At 35.5% G+C, this 10,606-nt stretch overlaps 1 long non-coding RNA gene across 1 annotated transcript; it reads left to right on the forward strand.

The window, feature by feature from the left end:
• Nucleotides 1–3,237: 3,237 nt before the first annotated feature.
• LOC118348514 lies at nt 3,238–4,938 on the forward strand. Its single transcript, XR_004801582.1, has 3 exons — nt 3,238–4,053; nt 4,190–4,403; nt 4,760–4,938. It is a non-coding gene; the product is annotated as an uncharacterized LOC118348514 (long non-coding RNA).
• The last annotated feature ends 5,668 nt before the right edge of the window (nt 4,939–10,606 follow it).

Raw genomic sequence — 10,606 nt, forward strand, 5'->3', positions numbered from 1 at the left:
TTGCTTGAGCAATGTGAGATTTACTATAGGCAATGCAATCTTGTGAATACAAATCTAACAAATTGTAATAAATATTTATATATATAATGTGGGATGTAGGGCGGGGGAAATGCAGGTTTGGGTTGGGCCCAGCCCGCCCCCGCCTTCGTTGGGGTGCCAGTTGTGGGGTGGGTGGCCCTGCTACCCACATTTGTTGGATGAGGGTTTGCCCTGCCCATACAGAGGTGGGGCAAACGGGGGCAGGGAGCGGGGCCCCATTACCCACCCCTAACATTAGTTTCTTTATACCTGTTGGTGGCCTAGCATTGCTCCAGTTGGGAGAATATAATTAATTATGGATCCATTCGTCCAAATGTTAGAAAACATTGCTTAATATTTATACTCAGCAATTATGTAGGTACACATCAAAGGCAAAATAATTTACTTAACATAAAGAGTACTCTGTTATTTTTGTTTTACAAGCAATAATATCAAAGAGAAAATCTACCTGCAGTCCTCAAATAGGGGCCTACCCGCGCACCCTTAGGTGGATGAAACGACTCATTTCATTTAAGGCCAAATGGACAAATGCAAGTTTCCCCTTCATCCCCCTTCCTCCTCAGACTAAAACGTTTCCACTTTCCCCTCATCCCCTTCATGGTGGAGGAGATGAGCCAGGCAGAGGACTCTAATGCTGTGTGGGGTCAAAAAGCATGGGTTGATTTTTCTCCTTTGATTTGGGTTGACATTACCGACTGATGGTGGTGGAGGAGCTGAGCACGACGCTGGTGGTCAAGGAGCTGAACAAGACACCGGAACTCGAACACATGAAAAAATATGGGTCGCACAAGGTGTGTAGTGGCAAAACAAATTTTGATTTGAACGTGCGATGGTGTGAATAAGATTTGGAGTTCTGCTGCATTTGGTCATTGTGTAAGCAAGACATTTTAGTCATTCTATGCAAGCTGACATGGACAACAGACAAAAAAACGGAGTACACGGGGCCTGGGTCAAAGGAATGTACCTAGCATCTCTCATTATCAAATGGGTGGCTCTACAGCCACCGCTCCCAGCTCTCGTTGGGAGCTACCGTTAGTTATATTAGTTTTTTTTTTAACACTTTTAAATATTTTTTTCAAAAAATAAAAAAATCACAATATTATTAAAAACGACTTCCTTAATCACTAAGTAAAAAAAATTCTAGCAGGATCCACCAGTGATAGCCCCTAGTGGGAAGAATAGTGTTTTCCTTATCAAATTGCACTAATATTCGTTCTTTTTTTTTTCCCTTTTTGGTAATATTACACTGTTATGAATATATAAAAGTTTTAATTGAGAATAAGGTTGAGGAAGCTGAAGCAATTGAATTAACCGCAATATTCCGAGGCCTTCAGTTGTGTGTTAGCATGGGAATCACAAAACTTCTAGTAGAATCTGATTGTTTGATGGTGGTGGAGGCTTTACAGCAAAACAACGAGGGATCACTGCTAAGCTTGTTATACAGAGAGATAAAATCTCTTTCTTCCTATTTTTTTAATGTAATTTTGTTTTTGCGCATAGGGAAGGTAATATGATAGCACATAAGCTTACTCGTAATGCAAAAAATGTGGATAACATTGATATGTGGTGTGATAGTATTCCAGACTTTCTTCTCAAGTTCTTTGGCTTGACAAATGTTTGTAATCTGATTTTATTAATGAAAGTTTGTTTCTTAAAAAAAAAAAGTTTTAATTATTTAATTGCATCCTCTCGTGCTAGCTGGTCATCGATCTCACCTAACTTTTTTTGCCATTGACGTGTTGATCAAAATGTAATTTTCACTAGCTATATATATATACTTTAATTTGATAATTTCTTCTAATTATTACCATATATATATATATATATATTCCACATAGGGGCCGCCCCGAGGGGGGGGTTGCTTTTATTGAAACACAAGCAGTTATATGTCTTATATATATATCGAAAAAACTAAAAACTTGGGGAATGCCCAACCATATATGTTATGCCAATTGGCAAGAGCATCTTCTTGTCAGCTCTCCTAGCTAGCAAGCATGCATGGCCTGGTGCATGACAGAAATCATATATATATACATATAATATATATATATATATATATATATAATTCCCATGCATGGTTGTTAGGGTGACAGTTTTCAAAGGTGGTGGTACAACCTTGTTGTGATGTTGAATCCAGGTTTGCATGTTTCGCCAAGTCGAATTCCTATTAATTAAGATAACATGCATGCACGTAGTATTGTGTTGTTGGGCCCTCTCTCTCTCTCTCTCTCAATGTTTTGCTGTAGCTAGTTTTGATTGAGGCTTTTTTAAAAAAAAAAAAATTAAATTAAATTAAATTATTTTTATTTTTATTTTTACATTTCATTTTTATTTAAAAATAATCCCAATCATTTTGCAAAGTAAAATTACTAATTAAGATTTGATATTACCTTGTCAACTATTAATAATCGATTTAATCTTTATTAGAAAATTTTCGATTTAGAAAGGATTTTATCAAATCAAGTTTTACAAGATGGGCTAATTTAGACTCCTTAGAGTCGTTTGGAAACACAAATGTTCTTAAGTATTCTCAGATATTCTCAAATTCAACTTTTTATATCTCATTTCTCAAAACCTAATAAAACATCTTAACTCAAACTATTTCACTACTATTTACAGATATTATGATATGTTTTTAGTATTTAAACAAGCCCTAGAAATAATTATAATTATTATTGTCAATAAATTCCTATAAATAACCTACACATTTGGAAAAATGTGGGCCATAGCTTGCCTCTTCAAAGGATCATACAAAAAAAATATAATGAACGCTCAAAAACTAGATTTTGTTATTTATAATTTTCACATTATATATTAAACTAATAATGACAAAAGGAAAGTGTATTATTAGAATGAGAGTACTCGAAATAATTATTATGTGGGATAATTTTAAAACTAATAATAACATAATATCTATTTCATATTTTTTATGTTCTCTTATTGAGTTAATTAATTTTTTTAACTAGGTATTTTTTAAAAATTCTATTTTAGTATTTTTTTTTTCTTTGGGCCTTCTTCCACTAAGGGCTTGTCGCCTAATGGAAGAGTCGCCTTGACTCTCGCATATGTGTGTGTGTATCTATATATATATATGCCATCTTAAATTATCATCTATCTCAACATCGTTAAAGTAATAATTAGATTATTGAATTTTCCCTTAAGGTTAATTCCAAAGATAAATATTAGAGTATTAATTGATGTATTAAGGTAGATGGTTTTGGCATGAACCTCTAATTTATACCGGCCACTATTTAGAAGTTAAAAAAACTTCGTTTATGAAAGATATGATATAATTGGCACATGTGAAAACAATTGTTCATAAAAAAATAATATATGAAAGATATGATGGCTACTGTTGCTGATAGCTGTTAATTGGAGTCAGACATTGTACACAAAATCCCACCTTAACCGATTGAGCATACTTTCCGGTACAGAAGGTGCAGGAGAAGGGACCAATTTAAGCAAGATGATGGTTTTTATTACAAAGGCATGAAATCTCTATCAGGCCCTCTCATCAGTGTTCACAAACCAATTTAAAAGCTAACCAGTCTTGCTTCTCCATTTCTGTTGGCTAGTACTTCTAGAAATTATCCATCAACTTGTTATACTTAGCACCCAAGTTGTATATTTGAAAAGGTTACCCAATCTATCCAACCTCCCAACTTGGTTTTTACATTTCTTGGATTTACCCTTTTGCCCAACATGGAATACATACTGCAGAAAACAGTCTAAACTATTGTTCAACCTCCATATTCTTCATTTAGCTTCCTTCCTAACTTGGTTTGTGTTATTTTGGGTTGACCATGGTGCAGCAGAAATGATTCAGTCAAAGTGAGGGAGAGGCCGAGGAGCTACTGCCTCTTAATGATCGAAACTCACAACCAGAACCAGTAGGTTGGACTTTGAGAGATGAAGCTGTCGTGGACTTCGATGACTCCACTCAACCCCTAGATGATGTACATTCATCATTTTTGCCTTCCAATACTCCTGCAGATGTGAATACAATAGGCGAGGGTAAGTATAATGTTTTCATCTACTCATTATGGTATTTCATAAACAATACCTTAGGAGAGGATTTATACATAGTTTTGCACCAAAATCTGAAGTAAAGTATTGTTGGTATAGTACTAAACACTGGTAAACGTGGTAGGGGTGTATCCAAAGGGACAGAGTTTGAGAGGATGCGAAATTATGGCAAGATGCCACTTGAGATCAAAGATGGGAAGATAGGTCCATCGTGCAACAATAGAACAGTCTACACAACAAGAGTGACTTGGATCGTGAAGCACTATGCAGAAATGAGGCATGCTAGTTGGAGTGTTGTCGACGAAAATGAGAAAGAGGAGCTTATTCATCGTGTTCGAGTATGGTTTTCATCTTGAATGATTTATATGTATGCAAAGTTGAGTAATAACTTTAGATAAGTTCAATATAGATTTTTGCTAGTAGAGGAATTACATCTGCATCCTGTATATGTGAATCTTAATTTTAAACACAATTGAATGCTTTATTATAACTTGCTTAGTTGTAATGGTACATGAGGTTTTAAGAAATATAAATATAGCTTACATGATGAGTTTTCAACAGAATCTCATTGGATATATACTTAAATAGAATATATGAGTTGTTAACACAATTGTTCTAAAAAAAATTACAATATGGTATATGGGTTTTAACACAATGGCATTGATGGGCTTACTTTGTCTTGGATTGGACCAAGAAAAATCATCTTCGGACTGCCACAAGTCAGCTATCTTGTGCATATAATGTGTTTCATTACAAGCTACACCTTAAATACTTGGGTTATGCAACACATAAGGAGTCACTAGCTAATGGAGAGGCGTTGGTAGAGCAACCGGTTTAGGAGTGGTTATGCACTCGGTGGGGTAGTGATTCATTCAAGATAAGCATATCGTTTTCATGTAGGATTTAAATGTCATAAGGTAAAAATTATTATTTGTAAGCATATGAAGCATATCATGTTTAAGTTAATTGTCCAAAATAGTACAATGATTAGTTGTAGCTAAAATGGATACATAATTTCAACTAAATTGATAGTTCTATAGGACTATTAAGATGGAAAAAACAATCTGCAAATATAAATTTGGAGAAGTTACTTTATAATTCCCCAAAATAACATAACTATTTTAAGTTAAACCCTTTTTTCTATTGGCAATTAATGATAACTGAAAAAATTGAAAAATTTTCTATTTTATTGCAGAAAATGTTCACCCAAAACAAAGAAAATAGGCGTAAACAAAAGGTCAATCACATAAGTTGAATGACATCTTTTGTTATAGTAATAGAAAGAAATGTATGTGACATTAAATCAGTTAACTTGGATGTTGTGACCAAAGCTAATTGCTCAATATTTGGAATACTATGAAAAAGGTTGATTTGTATGGCTATGTTCATGTAGAAGGACAAGAATCTGATTGATTTCTACAAAAATGTGCATTGGCCAAACAAAAATGGGAGATCTATCACACCAACTACATAAGATAATTATGTGAGCATATATTTGTTTAAACAACTGTACTGCATGCTAGTATTATTTTAACTTGAGTTTTTTATGCAACGGAATCAGATGGTTCAAAAGATGAATGCAAAAGAGGCAGAGATTCGCACAGGTGAAGTAGTGTGGTTTCATGGCTATGAGGGAGCATATGCGAGATTATGAGACACATGTAAACATGAGAATGTCAGAAGTGGAGACAGAATTAGAGTCTTAAAGAGAGACTCAAACTGCAATTCCTTAGGCATCATGTGTTTGCTACCAGTAGCTATTTTTGTATTTTGGCCTACACTTTTGATTACCTTTTGACGAAGTTGTCGTGGAGAGGATGAAGTACTAACAATAATAATTTGTCCATATTATGGTGTTGTATTCTGCTCTTGTTGGAAAGGGTGAAGGATGCATGGGAGGTAATGTGGTTTCTTGCCCTATTATAAATTTAGTTATGGTCACAACACAGTTTTCATGTGTGTTCATCTCAAAAGTAGTACATGATATTTTATAAAGTGTAAAAAGGAGGGAGGGATACTACTATTTTAATCTCCTAATCGTGATTATCCAGCTTTGACAGGTCAGATATATCTCATTCCGTGATGATTATTTTATTAGAATCAAAGTGACCATTGAATTTTTTTTTTTCGTTGTGTTTTCAAGATACACTTTCTATACCTAACATGTTGTAGACTGTGTTAAATCAGTATTGTTGGGAGTTTCAGAACAAAGCATGGTTGACCTACTGCATGATTTTAAATTATGACCCTAATATTGACTTCATGATATTAAAAAATATAGGTTCCAGCTAAATTGGCCAGCTTCCAATTTAAATTATAACCTATTGCACTGTGAAAAGGTTTTTCTGCTTTACTGCTTTCAATTGTAGACAAGTGTTTCCTCATAGAACAATTATTATAGTGTTCTAGTGACTAAGTTAAAGAAATATATCCTTTCACAAATTGTGTAAAATCGAAGTTTAAAAGAACTTAGCTTTTTCATACATAGGGTTCTCGAGCTACAGGGGGCACATATGGAACTGATTGGAATTCCAAGCAAGGTGGGAATTCAAGAGGTTGTTCATGGCCCTATCAACGTATGGTACACAAAAACCATCAGCTTCAACATTGACATTTGAACCACAAAGATATCCCATATGAACCACAAAGTTTAAATGAAGGAAAATGAGACATAAAATTAAGGTGATTGAGGGATTTTTGTAGCCTATTTTAAGCTGAATGATAAATGACACATTTTTGTACTTGTTTGGCCATTGCAAGTACTTCATGATGCATAATTTAACATTCAGTATTGCTAATGGTATAGGGATTTTAATAACTTATTCTAGGTTGGTGGTTATGCAAGAATGCATGCTACGGTCTGATTTTATAACATTGTTGTATATTGCAACATGTCAATTCATCTTCCAAGGGCTAAGACTTTTTTATATGTGCTAGCCGATATCCCAAACAACTTTTCAGTGTAAAAATTTCTATGTGGAGTATATACATATACATATAGAGATAGTAGAATTGTTGGCATGTTGAAATAGCAAGTAAGAATGCATAGTGGGACGTCTGCTAAACTAAGTTATAACCTATGCAATTTTAAAGAGAAATTTTTAACTAAGATGAATGACATAATGTAGACAGTTTATATATAGCATCATTTCAAGTCTTCAATTGCTTAAGGTTCTTTTCTATCATTGGTAGTCTAATGGTTTTGTGTGCAATTTGGTGGAATAATGTTATACACGCACTTTCATATACGATGTGAAAACTCTATCATGTGCAAAAAACCATATGCAAGCATACAAAACCAGATGACATACAAATTGTTCAGGATATATGTGTGTATGTGTGTGAAAATCCCATCATCTGCAAACCCATTGGATTTTCAAAAGTCTAAAAAAATAGTAAAGTTAGTTCCTCATGAAAGTGTCAAATCTTGAATGTTTATGGTGCCAATTAATTGATTTGTAATCCATCCAACGCAAATCATGATCAAACACCAGTATGCTTGCACAATCTCAATTGGGAGACCCAATTTCCACAGATGAGTGAAGGAAATTTTAGGTCCATTTGAGAGTTCGCACTCTCAAATATTGGACCTTTGGACCTAAAATCGGCTGCCCCAGATAAATTTTATGTACGCATGCAACAACAATCGTCATGGGGGAAAATCCAAATTTTATGTAAATTCATCTTCATTGCCACGAAAAACCTTAATAATTCCTACCTGGGAATGGTGAATTTGCGATTCAGGAAAACGCTGTAAATCGCTTTTTGCATTGTAGACTTCGTTTTCTCTAGCAGTCGATTACACTGCATCAAACTCGCATGAGTAGTGGACCTCGAATCAGCAAGATGAAGATACTTTGATTTGATGAATAGATGATCACAGAGATTACCCACATATTTTACCCTTGACTTTCTCGGCAAGTAAATCGATGGAAATAGCATCCTTTATGCAGCGGTTCCATTTCGGTGACAAATAGAACATATGTCAAGCTTATTTTGCAACGTTTAGGTTGCGATGGAAAGATCATGGCTTAAGTCATTTTACAACAGTTTTCGCCTTTTTGCGGCGAGAATAAGGCGAAACAAAAAGCATGCCCTTTTTTTTTTTTGAAATAAAACTATCTTCATTGATCACTTTGTATTAGTGATTACAATAACTCTCCCTCTCTACAATTCTTTGAATACAATTAGGTATATCTTCTATCCAAACCCATTCAGACTATAAAGATAAATTTTCCTTGGCTAATGTATGTGCTACCTCATTGTTTTTTCTATGAGTATATTGTACTATCCAATATGTCCTATGCTTTAGCAATTGTTTCATGCCTTCAATTAAACTTCCATAGAATGATAAATCCTCACTTGCATTGTTAACAACTTTGACAACCACTTGAGCATCACCCTCAAACAATACATTTTCAAACCTTAGTTCTATGCATACATCCAGTGCCTTCCACAGAGCATGAGCTTCAGCAATAGCAGGTTGATCAACACCATACTTCTGTCCCTCCATAGCAACTAACATTTCCCCATTTTCATCTCGAATTACTACCCCTATGCCCACCTTCATTTCCTTCTTATCTACTGCTACATCCTAGTTGGCTTTTACAAAGCCTGGTCTTGGTTTTTCCCACCTCATAGTTCTGCTACAGCTCCCATCATTCGTTCTCAAACTTGCCTTATCAATCTGTTGTGCCTTTTGATATTTTGTCAGATCATGTTTAGCAATTCTGATTACTTGGCTTGGAGATTTGAACTTGTCTTCGAAAATGCTCTCATTTCTTCTCAGCTATAGGCCCCTCATCACAATAGCTACCTTCTCTAGTTCTGCTTCATTAAGCTTTTCTATGAGTTTTTCCTACAGGCCAGCAGATCAAAACTCTTCACTTTTCATCTTCTACATTATACTCAAAGACTCTGACCACACATCACAAGTTGCAGGGCATTGCCAAACCACATGCATAATTGTCTCCTCATCTCTTTTACAAATGGGGCAATAGGGATTGTCTATTATTTTCTTCAAAATAAGATTTTTCCTGGTAGCTAGGAACTCATTGACAGCTTTCCAAAGAAAAAACTTAACTTTTCTTGGAACATTCAATTTTCATATGCTTTCCCAACCTTTATCGCTCTCCTGATGCTTTGAATTTTCACCTTTATTGGCCTACTTCCTTTCAATCTCCAAATGGTATGCACTCCTGACAGAAAACATACCTTTTTTTATTGTCCCCAAATCATTTTATCATCCACCTTTATGCTGCTTAATGGTATACTGCAAATCTGATCAGCCTCCTCTTTACTAAAAATTCTTCGAATCAGTGGTACATTCCACTCTCCTCTACATTGCATCAACTCACACACTCTTGCTTCATTATCCAAAACAGAAACTGGAGACTGCACTGAAAAGGATAAGGGTGTTGCAAGCCATCTTTGACCCCAAATTTTAATTTTTTCTCCATTCCCAACCTTCCATCTCAGTCCATCCCTCAAAAGACTCACTGTATTCCACACACTTCTCCACAAATATGAGGGTCTGTGACCCAAACTTGCTTCTAGAAGTGACTTGTCATTGAAATACTTCTCTTTCAGGATCTTTGCAGCCATACTCGTCTCATTCTGAAGTAGCCTCCACCCCTGTTTAGCCAAAAGAGTCATATTGAAGCTCTCTATATCCCTATAGCCTAGACCCCCTTTCCCTTTCTGTTTCCCCATCCTCTCCCAAAAGCACTAGTGTACACCACTCCCTTTTTGATGATTACCCCACCAAAAACTACCAAGCATAACATTAAGCTCCTTACACAATTGCTTTGGAAGTTGAAACACACTCATTGTGTAGGTGGGCACAGCTTGAAGGACAACTTTGATTAAAACCTTTTTCCCTGCAGCAGATAGAAAAGAGTTTTTCCAATTGTTAATTTTTTTCCACACTCTTTCCTTTATGCCTCTAAACGCATTGTACTTTGAATTCCCTCCAACTACAGACAACCCTAGATTTTTCTCATAATTTCCTTTCATCACTGCTCCACCTCCCTCCATCATCCTTCTTTTGTCTTTCTCTCTTGAGTTGGAGCTAAAAAACAAACAGTTGTTTTCTCTTTGTTTAAAATTTGACTAGATGCTTTTTCATATTGCCAAAGCAGTCCTTGGATTTTCACCCATTCCTCTACCAAGGAGTATGCAGTCATCAGCAAATGGTAAATGGTTAACCCGAGTCCCACCTCTGGAAACAGTCACTCCCCTTACCTCTCCCCTTAGATCTGAGTTGTTAAACAAAGAACTAAACCCCTCAGCACATAGGATGAAGAAATAGGGAGACAAAGAGTCTCCTTGGCTCAAACCTCTTGAGGGCTTTATTTTCCCACTTGGTTTCTCATTAACAAGAACTGAATAGGAAACAATTGACACTCCATGGTTTGCTCTATCCACTTATTACAGGAACTCATATTTTTCATAACTGCTTGCAAATAAGGTCATTCAATCCTATCATTAGTTTTTGACATATCAAGCTTAATAGCCATACTCCCCTCCCCACTTGCCATTT

Source organism: Juglans regia, chromosome 5 (assembly GCF_001411555.2).
Source record: "Juglans regia cultivar Chandler chromosome 5, Walnut 2.0, whole genome shotgun sequence".
NCBI classification, from domain to species: domain Eukaryota; kingdom Viridiplantae; phylum Streptophyta; class Magnoliopsida; order Fagales; family Juglandaceae; genus Juglans; species Juglans regia.